The sequence below is a fragment of the Ranitomeya variabilis genome, chromosome 1 (genome assembly GCF_051348905.1).
Source record: "Ranitomeya variabilis isolate aRanVar5 chromosome 1, aRanVar5.hap1, whole genome shotgun sequence".
Taxonomy (NCBI): domain Eukaryota; kingdom Metazoa; phylum Chordata; class Amphibia; order Anura; family Dendrobatidae; genus Ranitomeya; species Ranitomeya variabilis.
In genome coordinates this window covers 681,889,692-681,909,162 of record NC_135232.1, presented here as the reverse complement: position 1 = coordinate 681,909,162, position 19,471 = coordinate 681,889,692, and positions in this window count along the sequence as shown.

Here is a 19,471-nt window from a genome sequence, read left to right as displayed (position 1 = left end):
GCAGCCTTCCTCTCTTTCTCTCCTTCTAATCCTTGAATGGCTCTGTGTTCACCTGTTTCAAATGGATCTTCAGAGTGTAGCTACAGGTTTGAATAATCTCGCCACAAAGGTACAAAATTTGCAAGATTTTGTTGTTCATGCACCTATGTCTGAGCCTAGAATTCCTTTGCCTGAATTCTTCTCGGGGAATAGATCTCACTTTCAAAATTTTAAAAATAATTGCAAATTGTTTTTGTCCCTGAAGTCTCGCTCTGCCGGAGACCCTGCACAGCAGGTCAGGATTGTAATTTCCTTGCTCCGGGGCGACCCTCAGGACTGGGCTTTTGCATTGGCACCAGGGGATCCTGCGTTGCTCAATGTGGATGCGTTTTTTCTGGCCTTGGGGTTGCTTTATGAGGAACCTCATTTAGAGCTTCAGGCGGAAAAGGCCTTGATGTCCTTGTCTCAGGGGCAAGATGAAGCTGAAATATACTGCCAAAAATTCCGCAAATGGTCTGTGCTTACTCAGTGGAATGAGTGCGCCCTGGCCGCGATTTTCAGAGAAGGTCTCTCTGATGCCATTAAGGATGTTATGGTGGGGTTCCCTGTGCCTGCGAGTCTGAATGAGTCCATGACGATGGCTATTCAGATCGATAGGCGTCTGCGGGAGCGCAAACCTGTGCACCATTTGGCGGTGTCTACTGAGAAAACGCCAGAAAATATGCAATGTGATAGAATTCTGTCCAGAAGCGAGCGGCAGAATTTTAGACGAAAAAATGGGTTGTGCTTCTATTGTGGTGATTCAACTCATGTTATATCAGCATGCTTTAAGCGTACTAAGAAGCCTGACAAGTCTGTTTCAATTAGCACTTTACAGTCTAAGTTTATTCTATCTGTGACCCTGATTTGTTCTTTGTCATCTATTACCGCGGACGCCTATGTCGACTCTGGCGCTGCTTTGAGTCTTATGGATTGGTCCTTTGCCAAACGCTGTGGGTATGATTTGGAGCCATTGGAGGCTCCGATACCTCTGAAAGGGATTGACTCCACCCCATTGGCTAGTAATAAACCACAATACTGGACACAAGTGACTATGCGTGTTAATCCGGATCACCAGGAGGTTATTCGCTTTCTGGTGCTGTATAATCTACATGATGTTTTGGTGCTGGGATTGCCATGGCTGCAATCTCATAACCCAGTCCTCGACTGGAGAGCTATGTCTGTGTTAAGCTGGGGATGTAAAGGAACTCATGGGGACGTACCTTTGGTTTCCATTTCATCATCTATTCCCTCTGAGATTCCTGAATTCTTGTCTGACTTTCGTGACGTTTTTGAAGAACCCAAGGTTGGTTCACTACCTCCGCACCGGGAGTGCGATTGTGCCATAGACTTGATCCCGGGTAGTAAATACCCTAAGGGTCGTTTATTTAATCTGTCTGTGCCTGAACACGCGGCTATGCGAGAATATATAAAGGAGTCCTTGGAAAAGGGACATATTCGTCCTTCGTCATCTCCCTTAGGAGCCGGTTTTTTCTTTGTGTCTAAGAAAGACGGCTCTTTGAGGCCGTGTATTGATTATCGACTTTTGAATAAAATCACGGTTAAATATCAATATCCGTTACCACTGCTTACTGATTTGTTTTCTCGTATAAAGGGGGCCAAGTGGTTCTCTAAGATTGATCTCCGTGGGGCGTATAATTTGGTGCGAATCAGGCAGGGGGATGAGTGGAAAACCGCATTTAATACGCCCGAGGGCCATTTTGAGTATTTGGTGATGCCTTTTGGTCTTTCAAATGCCCCTTCAGTCTTCCAGTCCTTTATGCATGACATTTTCCGCGATTATTTGGATAAATTTATGATTGTGTATCTGGATGATATTCTGATTTTTTCGGATGACTGGGACTCTCATGTCCAGCAGGTCAGGAGGGTTTTTCAGGTTTTGCGGTTTAATTCCTTGTGTGTGAAGGGTTCTAAGTGTGTTTTTGGGGTTCAAAAGATTTCCTTCTTGGGATACATTTTTTCCCCCTCTTCCATCGAGATGGATCCTGTCAAGGTTCAGGCTATTGGTGATTGGACGCAACCCTCTTCTCTTAAGAGTCTTCAGAAATTTTTGGGCTTTGCTAACTTTTATCATCGATTTATTGCTGGTTTTTCTGATGTTGTAAAACCATTGACTGATTTGACTAAGAAGGGTGCTGATGTTGCTGATTGGTCCCCTGATGCTGTGGAGGCCTTTCGGGAGCTCAAGCGCCGCTTTTCTTCCGCCCCAGTGTTGCGTCAGCCTGATGTTGCTCTTCCTTTTCAGGTTGAGGTCGACGCTTCTGAAATCGGAGCTGGGGCGGTGTTGTCGCAGAGAAGTTCCGACTGCTCCGTGATGAGACCTTGTGCCTTTTTTTCCCGTAAATTTTCGCCCGCCGAGCGGAATTATGATATTGGGAATCGGGAGCTTTTGGCCATGAAGTGGGCTTTTGAGGAGTGGCGTCACTGGCTTGAGGGGGCCAGACATCAGGTGGTGGTATTGACTGACCACAAAAATTTAATTTACCTTGAGTCTGCCAGGCGCCTGAATCCTAGACAGGCGCGCTGGTCGTTGTTTTTCTCTCGGTTTAATTTTGTGGTGTCTTACCTACCGGGTTCTAAGAATGTTAAGGCGGATGCCCTTTCTAGGAGTTTTGAGCCTGACTCCCCTGGTAATTCTGAGCCCGCAGGTATCCTTAAAGATGGAGTGATATTGTCTGCCGTTTCTCCAGACCTGCGGCGGGCCTTGCAGGAGTTTCAGGCGGATAGACCTGATCGTTGCCCACCTGGTAGACTGTTTGTTCCTGATGATTGGACCAGTAGAGTCATCTCTGAGGTTCATTCTTCTGCGTTGGCAGGTCATCCTGGAATCTTTGGTACCAGGGATTTGGTGGCAAGGTCCTTCTGGTGGCCTTCCCTGTCACGAGATGTGCGAGGCTTTGTGCAGTCTTGTGACGTTTGTGCTCGGGCCAAGCCTTGTTGTTCTCAGGCTAGTGGATTGTTGTTACCCTTGCCTATCCCGAAGAGGCCTTGGACGCACATCTCGATGGATTTTATTTCGGATCTGCCTGTTTCTCAGAAGATGTCTGTCATCTGGGTGGTGTGTGACCGTTTCTCTAAGATGGTCCATCTCGTTCCCTTGCCTAAGTTGCCTTCTTCTTCCGAGTTGGTTCCTCTGTTTTTTCAAAATGTTGTTCGTTTGCATGGTATTCCGGAGAATATCGTTTCTGACAGAGGGACCCAATTCGTGTCTAGATTTTGGCGGGCATTCTGTGCTAGGATGGGCATAGATTTGTCTTTTTCGTCTGCTTTCCATCCTCAGACTAATGGCCAGACCGAGCGGACTAATCAGACCTTGGAGACATATTTGAGGTGTTTTGTGTCTGCGGATCAGGATGATTGGGTTGCTTTTTTGCCTTTGGCGGAGTTCGCCCTCAATAATCGGGCCAGCTCTGCCACCTTGGTGTCCCCGTTTTTCTGTAATTCGGGGTTTCATCCTCGATTTTCCTCCGGTCAAGTGGAATCTTCGGATTGTCCTGGAGTGGATGCTGTGGTGGAGAGGTTGCATCGGATTTGGGGGCAGGTGGTGGACAATTTGAAGTTGTCCCAGGAGAGCACTCAGCTTTTTGCCAACCGCCGTCGTCGTGTTGGTCCTCGGCTTTGTGTTGGGGACTTGGTGTGGTTGTCTTCTCGTTTTGTCCCTATGAGGGTTTCTTCTCCTAAGTTTAAGCCTCGGTTCATCGGCCCGTACAAGATATTGGAGATTTTTAACCCTGTGTCCTTCCGTTTGGACCTCCCTGCATCCTTTTCGATTCATAATGTTTTTCATCGGTCATTGTTGCGCAGGTATGAGGTACCGGCTGTGCCTTCCGTTGAGCCTCCTGCTCCGGTGTTGGTGGAGGGTGAGTTGGAGTACGTTGTGGAAAAGATCTTGGACTCTCGTGTTTCCAGACGGAAACTCCAGTATCTGGTCAAATGGAAGGGATACGGTCAGGAGGATAATTCTTGGGTCACTGCCTCTGATGTTCATGCCTCCGATCTTGTCCGTGCCTTTCATAGGGCTCATCCTGATCGCCCTGGTGGTTCTGGTGAGGGTTCGGTGCCCCCTCCTTGAGGGGGGGGTACTGTTGTGAAATTGGATTCTGGTCTCCCCCGGTGGCCACTTGTGGAATTGTACTTGTGTGCATCATCCCCTCTGTTCACCTGCTCCTATCAGGATGTGGGAGTCGCTATATAACCTTGCTCCTCTGTCAGTTTCATGCCGGTCAACAATGTAATCAGAAGCCTTCTGTGCATGTTCCTGCTACTAGACAACTCCTAGCTAAGTTGGACTTTTGTCCTTGTGTGTTTTTGCATTTTGTTCCTGTTCACAGCTGCTGTTTCGTTACTGTGTCTGGAAAGCTCTTGTGAGCGGAAATTGCCACTCTGGTGTTATGAGTTAATGCTAGAGTCTTAAAGTAATTTCTGGATGGTGTTTTGATAGGGTTTTCTGCTGACCTTGAAAGTGCCCTTTCTGTCTTCATGCTATCTAGTAAGCGGACCTCGATTTTGCTAAACCTATTTTCATACTACGTTTGTCATTTCATCTAAAATCACCGCCAATATATGTGGGGGCCTCTGTCTGCCTTTTGGGAAAATTTCTCTAGAGGTGAGCCAGGACTGTCTTTTCCTCTGCTAGGATTAGGTAGTTCTCCGGCTGGCGCTGGGCATCTAGGGATAAAAAACGTAGGCATGCTACCCGGCCACTTCTAGTTGTGCGGCAGGTTTAGTTCATGGTCAGTATAGTTTCCATCTTCCAAGAGCTAGTTCTCATATATGCTGGGCTATGTTCTCTCGCCATTGAGAATCATGACAGTTCACCAAGATAGATCTTCGTGGTGCGTACAACCTTGTGCGCATTAGGCAGGGAGATGAATGGAAAACTGCATTCAATACGCCCGAAGGTCATTTTGAATACTTGGTGATGCCCTTTGGGCTCTCTAATGCTCCTTCAGTGTTTCAGTCCTTTATGCATGATATCTTCCGGAAGTATCTGGATAAATTTATGATTGTTTATCTGGATGATATTCTGGTTTTCTCGGATGATTGGGATTCTCATGTAAAGCAGGTCAGGATGGTGTTTCAGGTTTTGCGTGATAATGCTTTGTTTGTGAAGGGCTCAAAGTGTCTCTTTGGAGTGCAGAAGGTTTCCTTTTTGGGTTTTATTTTCTCCCCTTCTGCTGTGGAGATGGACCCAGTCAAGGTCCGAGCTATTCATGATTGGACTCAGCCCACGTCTGTTAAGAGTCTTCAGAAGTTCTTGGGGTTTGCTAATTTCTACCGTCGCTTTATTGCTAACTTTTCTAGCGTTGTTAAACCTTTGACGGATATGACCAAGAAAGGTTCTGATGTGGCTAATTGGGCCCCTGCAGCCGTGGAGGCCTTCCAGGAGCTGAAGCGCCAGTTTACTTCAGCGCCTGTTTTGTGCCAGCCTGATGTCTCACTTCCCTTTCAGGTTGAAGTGGATGCTTCTGAGATCGGTGCTGGGGCTGTTTTGTCGCAGAGAGGCTCTGGTTGCTCTGTGATGAGACCATGTGCTTTTTTCTCTAGGAAGTTTCCGCCTGCTGAGCGGAACTATGATGTTGGTAATCGGGAGTTGTTGGCCATGAAGTGGGCATTTGAGGAGTGGCGTCATTGGCTCGAGGGCGCTAAGCATCGTGTGGTGGTCTTGACTGATCACAAAAATCTGATGTATCTCGGGTCTGCTAAGCGCCTGAATCCTAGACAGGCTCGTTGGTCATTGTTTTTCTCTCGTTTTGACTTTGTGGTCTCGTACCTGCCTGGTTCGAAGAATGTTAAGGCTGATGCTCTTTCTAGGAGCTTTGTGACTGACTCTCCTGGAGTCTCGGAGCCAGCTGGTATTCTTAAAGAGGGAGTAATCGTGTCGGCCATATCTCCTGATTTGCGACGTGTGTTGCAGAGATTTCAGGCTGGTAGACCTGATTCTTGTCCACCCGACAGACTGTTTGTTCCTGATAAATGGACCAGCAAAGTCATTTCCGAGGTTCATTCCTCGGTGTTGGCAGGGCATCCGGGAATTTTTGGTACCCGAGATTTGGTGGCTAGGTCCTTTTGGTGGCCTTCCTTGTCACGGGATGTGCGGTCATTTGTGCAGTCCTGTGGGACTTGTGCTCGGGCTAAGCCTTGTTGTTCTCGTGCTAGCGGGTTGCTTCTGCCCTTGCCCGTCCCGAAGAGGCCTTGGACACACATTTCCATGGATTTCATTTCTGATCTTCCGGTGTCTCAAGGAATGTCTGTCATCTGGGTGGTGTGTGATCGTTTTTCCAAGATGGTCCATTTGGTACCCTTGCCTAAGTTGCCTTCCTCTTCCGATCTGGTTCCTTTGTTTTTTCAGAATGTGGTTCGTTTACACGGCATCCCAGAGAATATCGTGTCCGACAGAGGATCCCAGTTTGTGTCCAGATTCTGGCGATCTTTTTGTGCTAAAATGGGCATTGATTTGTCGTTTTCATCTGCCTTCCATCCCCAGACTAATGGTCAAACGGAGCGAACTAATCAGACACTGGAGGCTTATTTGAGATGTTTTGTTTCTGCGGACCAGGATGATTGGGTGACCTTCTTGCCATTGGCGGAGTTTGCCCTTAATAATCGGGCTAGTTCCACTACTTTGGTTTCGCCATTCTTCTGCAACTCTGGTTTTCATCCTCGTTTCTCCTCGGGTCATGTTGAGTCTTCTGACTGTCCTGGGGTGGATTCCGTGGTGGATAGGTTGCAGCGGATTTGGAATCATGTGGTGGACAACTTGAAGTTGTCACAGGAGAAGGCTCAGCGTTTTGCCAACCGCCGCCGCGGTGTGGGCCCCCGACTTCGAGTTGGGGATTTGGTTTGGTTGTCTTCTCTGTATGTCCCTCTGAAGGTTTCCTCTCCTAAATTTAAGCCTCGCTTTATTGGTCCTTATAAAATTTTGGAAGTTCTTAACCCGGTTTCTTTTCGTTTGGATCTTCCGGTGTCGTTTGCCATTCACAACGTGTTCCATAGGTCTTTGTTGCGGCGATACGTTGTGCCTGTGGTTCCTGCTGTTGAGCCTCCTGCTCCGGTGTTGGTTGAGGGCGAGTTGGAGTACGTGGTAGAGAAGATCTTGGATTCTCGTCTCTCTAGACGGAGGCTTCAGTATTTGGTCAAATGGAAGGGCTATGGTCAGGAGGATAATTCCTGGGTGGCCGCCTCTGATGTTCATGCGGCCGATTTGGTTCGTGCCTTCCACGCTGCTCATCCTGGTCGCCCTGGTGGTCTTGGTGAGGGTTCGGTGACCCCTCCTTAAAGGGGGGTACTGTTGTGAACTATACTTCTTGGCTCCCTCTTGTGGTCACTAGTGATTTGGCACTTGATTGTCTTTTACCAGGTTGGTACTCACCTGCTTCGTTAGGCCTGGGGTGTTGCTATTTAAACTTCCTGGATTCTCAGTCCAGTGCCTGGCATCGTTGTAATCAGTTCATTTCTGTTTGCTCCTGTCTTCAGGTCCTGGTTCTTTGCAAGATAAGCTAAGTCCTGCTTTCTTATTTTTGTTTATTTGCATTGTTCTTATTTTTGTCCAGCTTGTACAAAATGTGATTCCTATATCGCTGGAAGCTCTAGGGGGCTGATATTCTCCCCCCTCACCGTTAGTCGGTTTGGGGGTTCTTGGATACTCAGCGTGGATATTTTGCAGGGTTTTTTGCTGACCATATAGGTCATCTTTCTATCTTCTGCTATTTAGTCAGTGGGCCTCTCTTTGCTAAAATCTAGTTAATTCTTACGTTTGTCTTTTCTTCTTGCCTCACCGTTATTATTTGTTGGGGGCTTGTATTACTTTGAGGTCTTTTCTCTGGAGGCAAGAGAGGTCTTATTTTCCCTGATAGGGTTAGTTAGTTCTCCGGCTGGCGCGAGACGTCTAGGAGCAACGTAGGCACGTTCCCCGGCTACTGTTAGTGTTTGTGCTAGGATCAGCTATATGGTCAGCTTAGTTACCACTTCCCTATCAGCTGGTATTTATGTTTGCAGACTTTTGCTTTAATCTCAGAGATCCCTTGCCATTGGGATCACAACAGTTATGGCAGCTAGATGGTATAATTTCCCACAGGTGAAGTATGTCCCCAGGGCTCCCGGTGTATAGATGGAAAATGGTGAATGGCGCAGTAAAGAATGAGGACACAGGTTTGCAGTCTCTTTACCTAGTTTACTGAAGACCTCAGGCAGCCACAGTCCAGGGTACCAGATCACAGGATAGGCAGAGTCCGGCCGGCTTGGAGGCAAGTTGGGAGTCTCCTTATCCAGGTGGAGTTAAAAGCCTTCCTCTAGCGCGGCGGTGTACTATCCCTTACTGCATATGGCTTCTGATAAGGTCCTCACAGTTCTTCTCTCTGTCCTCCGTATAGGATACTACACAAACCCGTATGACAGGTGACTTGAGCTTTTTTACAGGATCTCTATCATGACTCTCTATGCCTCACTGTGCCTCCTGGGTATTGAGGTGGACAGGTAACTTGTAGTTCAGCTGTCCTGCCGGTCTCTGCTGTAAGTCGTAGAGTCCCTTACAACCTCCGTGTTCCGGCTACCAGTTATCTGCGCCTCAGAGGGAGGCAGCCCATTCGCAGCTGGTCTCCCCTGATATCACTCTCCTGTGCTTCGCTCTCCTACACGCTCGCTGCAATCTGTTCTGCTTTCGGTATTATCTCTGTCCAGGAGCTACAGCACTTTCTCGTGGCTGCACGGCTCCTCATATGTTCTTCCTGCCTCAGACTGCTCCAGTCTAATCTCCGGCACTTTCTGATTGAATCTCTGACTAACTTTCCCTCCAAACTACAATATATTTAGGGGAGTCACCTAGAAATAGGATCAAAAGTTCCCCCTTGTGGCCTGGAGTGTGAACTTGTTGCATGTTTGTGATTACCTGATAAAGAGACATCCTTCATCGCTTCCAAGCATAACATCAATCTCCCCGTGAGGAAAGCAATGTCACTGTGACGACCAGGACTCTGGGGCATCACACTCCCCCCAGTTAAATCCAGTACTCCCGCACTGGGAAAAGAAGAACAACAATACAAATTAGCAAAAAGACATACAAATTTTTAAATGCTGTAAACATGTAAAACAAGTTAATTAGTGTAAACTGGAGCTTCCCTTTATGGGAGGAATCGATGCTTGAACGTTACAAGAACATATTTACAAAGTATGCATACTTACTACAACTGGCTATGAAATGCAATTACCCTCTAAGGGTATACTATCTTTAAGGCTTCAAAGTGCAAAACAAACGTCATCTTTATTTTCTTCAAAGTGCAGAGCTTTTCTTACAAACGGCGACTACCCCTACGGGTATATTGCATCAAGTCTGCTTAATTCAAAAGTGCAACATTAGACATACTGTAATATTCAACACTTTCTGCACATAACACTATCTGGCATATAAAATACAGTTCTAACTAACTTCTCTGACACTATCAAATACTATCATTTTATTAAAGTGCAACAAATCTACAGTCCTTTTAAGGGTGCAAATATTTTTCAAGTCTTTCAGCATTTTCTTTCGCTTTCTCTAACTAGAGTAAACATTATGGCTACCCTAAAGTGCAACACATTTAACTTTCTATACTGAGGTAGCATATTTAAAAGTGCAATTAATATTCCAAGTAATATTCAAGTCCATTAATAACTTTATACAGCAGTAACGATGAGAGGGACCCGTCATAAACCCCCAATGTAGGGTTGGGCGGGCTACAAGGTGTGTATCCAGACCCGGAATCCTGCCACGCCAAATGGGTTTTTCTTCAGGTCTCTGTAAAGCAAGGCAACTTTCACAGCAATATTAGAAACAGTTTCTTTAAAGCTTCTTTGTAAACCAGTAGGTAGCACCTAAATAGGTGCCAACTATATACAACGTAAAGTTTTTGGATCACTACCTGTCCATGATCTCACTGTCTTTAAACAAATGATCCCTTTAAACAATTGAACGTCTTAGTGCAAAAATCCTGGTCAGGTAAAACAAAACTTTTAAACAGTTAACTTTTAACTATTTGCAGTAATATTCTTCTTATTTACTTTGGCTGTCTTCAATGCAATATTTGGCGTTGGTTGCTTCCTGGTCTAAGAAGATCTTGGGTTAAGGTTATGCCTGCTGCCAAGAAAGTATCATGTGTTTGATCCTCATGTACAGTCAAATCCTGTCCTGCAATAAGGGTTTGCATAGCTTGGGTATGCGTAATGGTTGGTGAGGTTGCCACTGCTGTTTCAGTGGTGATTAATGTACACACACTGGTCTTTGTAATGGCTTTAGGGGCTGGTGCTGCAATTGGAGTGGCAGTGGTGATCAATTTAGCACTAGGTGGCACTGCTGGTGTCTTTGGTCTGGTTTCCATTACTTTTGGAACAGTGTCTCCGAGATTCCTGATGTTTAAGGCATAACACCCTTTGTCACCAAAATGCCTGGTGTAAGTCACAGTACCCCCTGGATACAGGTCCCTGTCCGGGTGTCCTTCTCTGAGATGGGATTCTACATCTCTCCTATTGATGAATACCTCAGCGTACAGGCCTGGATCCTTAAAAAAAAACAGCCTCTTTTTAGCTTGAAGGCCACTACAGTGCCCTGCCTCAGCGGGGCCTGGTAGATTTGTTTGTACTTGGGCCTGAGCCTTAGCGCATAGATCCCTTTCGTCAAAGGCTTTGCGCCCAGCCTGGTACTCCTTGTCCTTTTCCTCCCACTTATAGGCAAGCTGCTGTTGGTACTCCTCCCAGCTAAGGACTTCCATGACCTCTCCTTCCTTCCTTTCCATCCCGGAGAACCCCATTAGATCTGTCCTAGAGTTCAACCAGCGGTATACAGTCTTTTTGGCATATATTTCGCAGGGCATACTGGTGGGCTGAATCGGGGCTCTCATGTGGCTTTCCATCCTTGTTGCCTGGTCCCATTCTCCCAGGATCTGAATCCATCCGGATCCATAGCGTGGTGGTGCAGCTAGCGGGCCCACTAGGAGTTCCTCGGCTACTGGGGCAGGGTCGATCTCCTTACCTGCCGCTGCGGTGTCTCTAGTGCTGGTCTCCTCCACTGACATCAGGGGCCGCCGGATAGGACGCTGCTCCTGCAGTTTTACTCCTAGCGTCACCTTCCATCTGGTCTCAGCGCTCAGCTGCATCCGCAGGAGTTGGTCGCTCAGCTCCTCCACTTCTGCTTGCAGGAACTCCGGGACTTCTGGTGACGGCTCGCCGCGGCTTCCCTCCTGGTGGCTGGGGGAGTCCTCGGCTTCCACCCCACGCTCTGGGTCCAGGCTGCTAGCCATGTCATCCTCCACATTCCTTGCTGCGTCCTCGTCCCTTTCCCGCTCTCTTTTGCGGGGACAGAGTTTTTTTCCTCTTTCTCCTGCCATTTAGGTTCAGGAGGCGGATCTCAGTTGCTGATGGGCATGTCCTCATGGTGCAAAAGAATTTGGAGTGGGCGGCCAATGTTTTCGTACCCCCACAGCTAGTCCCCACCCATGATGGCACACTTTTCTTTTCCAGCGCTCCTCGTGGCCCTATAATGGCGTCAGTTTTGGCGGCAATTCACAAAGCGCAGTCTCTCAGCACAACACAGTCTTTTAGGCGCACATGACCTGATTTGCTGGGTCAGTCCATCCTGTTCATGACGCCAAGATGAGTCATCCACCTGGACCGTGGAGTACCCGGTACCAGGTCTGGTGTTCACAGGGGGATGTCCATGGCCCTGGGCACCCATGTAAAAGGGAAATTGAATAAAGTTTATGTTCGTGACGCCACCTGTGGTATTCAGTCAGTAGGGACTGACGCTGCTTAAAGGGGTCCACTGGGGTGATGTTATGGCAGCTAGATGGTATAACTTCCCACAGGTGAAGTATGTCCCCAGGGCTCCCAGTGTATAGATAGAAGATGGTGAATGGCGCAGTAAAGAACGAGGACACAGGTTTGCAGTCTCTTTACCTGGTTTACTGAAGACTTCAGGCAGCCACAGTCCAGGGTACCAGATCACAGGATAGGCACAGAATAGGCATAGTCTGGCCGGCTTGGAAGCAAGTTGGGAGTCCCCTTATCCAGGTGGCGTTAAAAGCCTCCTTTTAGCGCGGTGGTGTTGTAGTCCCTTACTGCCTATGGCTTCTGATAAGGTCCTCACATTTCTTCTCTCTGTCCCCCGTATAGAATAGGACACAAACCCGAATGACAGGTGACTCGAGCCTTTTAGAGGATCTCTATCATGACCCGGGCTCTATGCATCACAGGGGAGTCACCTAGAAATAGGATCAAAAGCTCCCCCTTGTGGCCTGGAGTGTGAACATGTTGCAAGTTTGTGATTACCTTATAAAGAGACATCCTTCATTGCTTCCAAGCGTAACATCACTCTCCCCGTGAGGAAAGCAATGTCACTGTTACAACCAGGACCCCGGAGCATCACACAACTATTCTCTAATTCCACCCATTAACCAATAGCACAATATTGTTAAAGATATGTTATCTAATAGAGTGGATCTGTTATGTATTGTGCTGATTTTACATTCTAATTTAAAACAAATATTATTACCAAGTTTGCATTAATACTTTCATTCGTTACTTGTAAATAAATTTATTTTTTCTGATTTATAATTATTGTTTATGAAATAGTGTGATCGGCAGTGCTAAATGGGTGTGGATGTGGTGTGGATATGGGTGTGACTAGTTGTGAAATGGGTGTGGCCAAAAAATTTGTAGCAGTGCGCCGGAAACTTTGTCCCTCTTTCCTTTCTTCAAAAGTTGCGAGGTATGGAGGGGAGGGGGGGCGCACCTTCATGTTCACCTCGATGCAGGGAGCTGACTGACCCAGGAAGTAGTAGCACTGCAACTTCCGGGGTCAGACAGGTCTCTGCATCCCAGGTGCTGCAGCGTCTGTGCATGTAAGGAGGACACAAGAGCAGGTGAGCGCTCATAGAGCTAAAGATAGGGGGGAAGCTGGTGATGGAAGGCTGTGCTGTATACTGGTGATAGGAGGCTGGTGATGGGGAGGCTGTGCTGTATACTGGTGAGGGGAGGCTGGTAACGGGAGGCTGTGCTGTATACTGGTGAGAAGAGGCTGGTGATAGGGGAGGCTGTGCTGTATACTGGTGAGAGGAGGCTGGTCACAGGGGAGGCTGTGATGTATACTGATGAGAGAAGGCTGGTGACGGGGGGCTGTGCTATATACTGGTGAGAGAAGGCTGGTGTTGGGAGACTGTACTGTTTACTGGTGAGAGGAGGCTGGTGCTGCTGTATACTGGGGAATAGGGGAGGCTGGAGCTGCAATGTACTGGTGAGAAGAGGCTGGAGCTGCTATATACTGGTGAACAGGGGAGGCTCGAGCTGCTATTCTGGTGAACAGAGGAGGCTGGTGCTGCTATATACTGGTGAACAGGGGAGGCTTGAGCTGCTATATACTGGTGAACAGGGGAGGCTGATGCTATGCAGGCTGGGGATTTGGGGGAGGCTGACGCTTTAGAATGGGGATTAGGGGGCATATTCCTATAGAATAGTTTTTATTGGTGCTATAAAGATAAATCTACATTATTTAATGTGCAAATTAAGGTGTTTCGCAGCACTCTCGTATTTGTATACTAAATCTTGTCTTTATTGTCAGCACTCCGTTAGTAAAACTGAGGGCTGTCTAAAATCAGCTTGCCAGTCTGCGCTTACTTCCTGAGGCTGGTTTCACACTTGTGTCTTTTTCAAGTCAGGCAAAATCAGGTTTTTCAGCCAAATCCTGATCCTTTCAGGATCCAGTTTTTTGTCCATTCACTTTAATGGTGTCAGGAAGCAACCTGAAGTAACTGGATTCTACCTGACACCATTAAAGTGAATGGGCAAAAATTGGATCCTGAAAGGATCAGGATTTGGCTTAAAAACCTGATTTTCCTGATTTAAAAAAAAAAAATGCAAGTGTGAAACCAGCGACACTGGATGAGTGCAGCAGCGCGCTCCAAGTGTCAGTGTGGGTGCAGACAATGTGGCTGCAGGTCCGCTCTGACACCGGCTATCTGTCTGCTCTTGCCTTCCCTTAGAACACCCTCAGTAAAGAGGAGGGGTGAATGAGCAGACAGCATGTCTCTATATCATTAGGTCTCTCCTCACTATTTTAATCTCTTGATTAGGGTTGAGCGAAACGGATCGGACAAATTCAAAAATCGCTGACTTTCGGCAAAGTCGGCTTTCATGAAACTCGACCCGATCCTAGTGTGGGATCAGCCATGCGGTCGGCGATCTTCGCGCCAAAGTCGCATTTCGTATGGTGCGTTCAGCGCCATTTCTCAGCCAATGAAGGAGGACGCAGAGTGTGGGCAGCGTGATGACATAGGTCTCGGTCCCCACCATCTTAGAGAAGGGCATGACAGTGATTGGCTTGCTTTCTGCGGCGTCACAGGGGGTATAAAGGGCGTGCACGCCGACCGCCATCTTACTTCTGCCGATCTTAGCATAGGGAGACATTGCTGCGGCTTCATCAGAAGAAGGGATATAGTTAGGGAGGGAAGATTAACCCCCAAACCGCTTGTGCTGTAGCGATTTCCACTGTCCAACACCACCTTTTTTTGCAGGGACAGTGGAGGCTATTTTTTTGTGCATCAGCTCTGTAGCTTATTAGGCTGCCTTACAAGGTTCCCTGATAGCTGCATTGCTGTTTGCACGCTGCTGTGCAAACCAACTGCTTTTTTAAAAGCAAAAATCCTGTTGCTCCTTTCTGCACAGTTCTCGTTTCTTTGTCCACACTTTTGTGTGCAGCAGTCCTTTTTGTTGCTGCCATACTTGTCCTGAGATCATTGTAGGGAGATTGAAATTGTACTACAGTCCTTGGATTTTTTCAGATATCTTCCAGCCACTTTCTGCCACTTACATTGTGTTATGTTACACACTGGGCCTGAGTTGTGGTGCTGTCTCCCCCCAAAAAAGGGAGATTCAAATTGTCACAAAGTGGATATACGTCAGTTCTGTTAGTTTGTCGTGTATCAGCCAGCCACGTTCTGCCACTTGCATTGTGTTGTGTTATACACTGGGCCTGAGTTGCGGTGCAGTCTCCCACCAAAAAAGGGTGTTTCAAATTGTCACAAAGTGGATATACGTCAGTTCTGTTAGTTTGTCATATATCAGCCAGCCACGTTCTGCCACTTACATTGTGTTGTGTTACATACTGGGCCTGAGTTGCGGTGCTGTCTCCCCCCCAAAAAAGGGAGATTCAAATTGTCACAAAGTGGATATACGTCAGTTCTGTTAGTTTGTCGTATATCAGCCAGCCACGTTCTGCCACTTACATTGTGTTGTGTTATACACTGGGCCTGAGTTGCGGTGCAGTCTCCCCAAAATAAAAAGGGAGATTTAAATTCTCAACAAGTTTATATACACCTTCTACCTTGTTTTACAGTACCATATAACGGTTGTTATTTTGGTAACATTTTCCCAAAAATGAGGAAGTCTGGTGGAAGAGGCCGTGGGCGGTCGTTGCCAGCTGGTACTGATGGTGGTGGTGGTGGTGGAGCATCTGGTGGTACTGGGAAAAGCAAAATAGCACCTAAGTCTGGAGGTGTTGAGCCAGCGTCATCTTCTGGCTACACAAGGCCTCGAAGGCTCCCTTATCTTGGAGTAGGAAAAACGCTTTTAAAGCCGGAGCAGCAGGAAAAAGTTTTGGCTTTCCTTGCTGACTCAGCCTCTAGCTCTTTCGCCTCCTCTTCCGAAAGTTCCAAATTTAAAAGCAGCGAGTCGTCAGTGGATGCTCACGGTCAGGAACAAGTCGCTTCCTTGTATCCTTCACCCAAACCAAAAGTGAAGGATGCGTCAGGCGACACTACAGGTTACTCCATGGAGCTCTTTACACATACCGTGCCTCGGTTACAAAGGGAAATTGTTAACTGCCCATTACAAGATGAATCGGACATGAAGTGCACTGATGCACAGCCACAGCTAGATTATTATGCTGTTCCATTGACTCAGATCACTACATTGCCCTCGCAGTGTACTGAGCCAGAATCTGACCCTGATGAGACTATGGTGCCCCGTCCCGAACGCTATAGCACCTTACACGGTGACACAGAGGAAGGTGCACATGACATTGAAGAGGAGGTGATAGATGACCCAGTTGTTGACCCAGATTGGCAGCCATTGGGGGGAAGAGGGTGCCGCTGCCAGTAGCTCAGAAGCGGAGGAGGGTGATCCGCAGCAGCCATCTACATCGCAACAGCTGTCATCTGGCAGGCCCGTATCAGGCCAAAAACATGTGTCAAAAACAAGAACAGTTTTAGGACAGCGTGGCCATCCGGTGAAAGTAGCACAGCGTGCAATGCCTGAAAAGGTATTCGATAGTAGGAAGAGTGCAGTGTGGCAATTTTTTAACGAAGATCCGAATGATCAGTCAAAAGTTATCTCTAAGAAATGCTCAAAGACCTATAGCAGAGGGAAGAATCTTCAAAATTTAAATACAATGTGTATGCGTAGACATTTAACCAGCATGCACTTGCAAGCCTGGACTAACTTCCAAACGTCACGTACCGTTGGTGCACCTGCTCAGAATGAAGGTAATCAGCAACGCTACATTGCTTCCCTCACTGTAAGCCCACCGGTTAGGACACCACCAGCAGCAAATGTGGAGGTATCGTCGCAAGGCCAAAGCAGTCAGGGAATCACAAGGTTATTGGTAGGAAACACTGTTTGTAGGCCAACATCAAGAATACCATCACCAACCCTCTCTCAATCCGCCATGTCCACCACCACCACCACCGCTAGTTCCACCATATGCAGCTCTCCAGTCCAGCTCACCCTACAAGAGACTCTCGTTAGGAAAAGAAAGTACTCATCCTCTCATCCGTCTACACAGGGTTTGAACGCCCACATTGCTAGACTAATCTCGTTAGAGATGATGCCCTACCGGTTGGTTGAAAGCGAAGCTTTCAAAGACCTGATGGCCTACGCAGTACCACGCTATGACCTACCCAGTCGGCACTTCTTTGCGAGAAAAGCCATCCCAGCCCTCCACCAGCATGTCAAAGACCACATTGTCCATGCACTGAGGCAATCAGTCAGTGGAAAGGTGCACCTCACAACAGATGCATGGACCAGTAGGCATGGCCAGGGACGTTATGTGTCCATCACGGCGCACTGGGTTAATATGGTGGATGCAGGATCCACTGGGGACAGCCATAGTGGGACAGTTCTGCCTAGCCCACGGTCTAGGAAACAATTGGCTGTAGGCGTTCGTCACCCCTCCTCCTCCTCCTCCTCCAGAAGCGAAAGCTCATCCACAGAGCGCAGTCGCACGACCACTCCATCCGCAGCTGCCAGTGTTGCACACGAGGTGTCCCATTATCGAACAGCTAGTGGTAAGCGTCAGCAGACTGTGTTACAAATGAAGTGTTTGGGCGACAACACACCGCGGAAGGACTGGCAGAGTACTTGCAGCAACAAACGCAGTCATGGCTGGGCAGTGTACATCTTGAGGCAGGCAAGGTAGTCAGTGATAACGGAAGGAATTTTATGGCTGCCATAGCCCTTTCAGAACTGAAACACATACCTTGCCTGGCTCACACCTTGAACCTGGTGGTGCAGTGCTTCCTGAAAAATTATCCGGGGTTACCAGCCCTGCTCCTGAAGGTGCGAAGACTTTGCTCGCACATCTGCCGGTCGCCCGTACACTCCAGCCGTATGCTGAACCATCAGCGATCGCTGAATCTTCCCCAGCACTGCCTAATGATAGACGTTGCAACAAGGTGGAACTCCACACTGCATATGCCTCAGAGGCTGTGCGAACAGAGGCGTGCTGTAATTTATTTGTGGGAGGATACACATACACGGGCAGGCACTTGGATGGCAGACATGGAGTTGTGTGGTGTGCAGTGGTCGAAGCTACAAGACCTCTGTCAAGTCCTTCAGTGTTTTGAGGAATGCACACGGCTGGTAAGTGCAGACGACGCCATCATAAGCATGAGCATCCCACTAATGCGTCTGCTGATGCAAAGTTTAACGCACATTAAGGAGCAGGCATCTGCAGCCGAGGAGGAGGGAAGCCTTGATGACAGTCAGCCATTGTCTGCTCAGGGAACTCTCCTGGACGAGGTGGCGGATGAAGAGGAGGAGGATGATGGGGATGAATATTTATGGGAGGAGGATGCTTCTCAGGGGGCAATAGAAATTGGTGGCGTTGCAAGGTCAGGTACAGGGTTTTTGCGGGACACAAGTGATGTTGATTTGCAAGAAAGTGCTCCTAAACCCAGCACAAGCAGTGAATTGACACCTGGAACATTGGCCCACATGGGTGAGTATGCCTTGCATATCCTAAAAAGGGACCCCCGCATTATCAAAATGATGACCGATGACTAGGGTTGAGCGAAACCGATCGGACATTTTAAAAAATCGCCGACTTTCGGCAAAGTCGGATTTCGTGAAACCTGACCCGATGCCAGCGTGGGATCGGCCATGCGGTCGGCGATCTTCACGCCAAAGTCGCGTTTCGTATGACGCTTTAAGCGACATTTCTCAGCCAATGAAGGTGGACGCAGAGTGTGGGCAGCGTGATGACATAGGTCTCGGTCCCCACCATCTTAGAGAAGGGCATGACAGTGATTGGCTTGCTTTCTGCGGCGTCACAGGGGCTATAAAGGGGCGTGCACGCCGACCGCCATCTTACTGCTGCCGATCTGAGCATAGGGAGAGGTTGCTGCAGCTTCGTCAGAAGCAGGGATATTGTTAGGGAGGAAAGATTAACCCCCAAACCGCTTGTGCTGTAGCGATTTCCACTGTCCAACACCACCTTTTCTTTGCAGGGACAGTGGAGGCTAGATTTCTGTGCATCAGCTCTGTAGCTTATAAGGCTCCCTGATAGCTGCATTGCTGTTTATATGCCGCTGTGCAAACCAACTGCTTTTTTCAAAGCAAAAATCCTCTTGTGTTCCGCAGTCCTTTTTATTGCTGCCATACTTGTCCTTTGATCATTGTAGGGAGATTGAAATTCTACTACAGCCCTTGTATTTTTTGATATGTCTTCCAGCCACTTTCTGCCACTCAACTGTGTAGTGTAATACAGTGGGCCTGATTTTTTCCTGCATTCTCCCACACATAAAAAAGGGAGATTTATATTGCCACTGAGTGCATCTGCGTCAGTCCTGTTTGTGGCATATCTGCCAGCCACTTTCTGCCACTCAAACTGTGTAGTGTAATACAGTGGGCCTGATTTTTCTGCCCTCTCCCACACATAAAAAGGGAGATTTATATTGCTACTGAGTGCATCTGCGTCAGTCCTGTTTGTGGCATATCTGCCAGCCACTTTCTGCCACTCATACTGTGTAGTGTAATACAGTGGGCCTGATTTTTCTGCTGTCTCCCACACATAAAAAGGGAGATTTATATTTCCACTGAGTGCATCTGCATCAGTCCTGTTTGTGGTGTATCTGCCAGCCACTTCCTGCCACTCAAACTGTGTAGTGTAATACAGTGGGCCTGATTTTTCTGC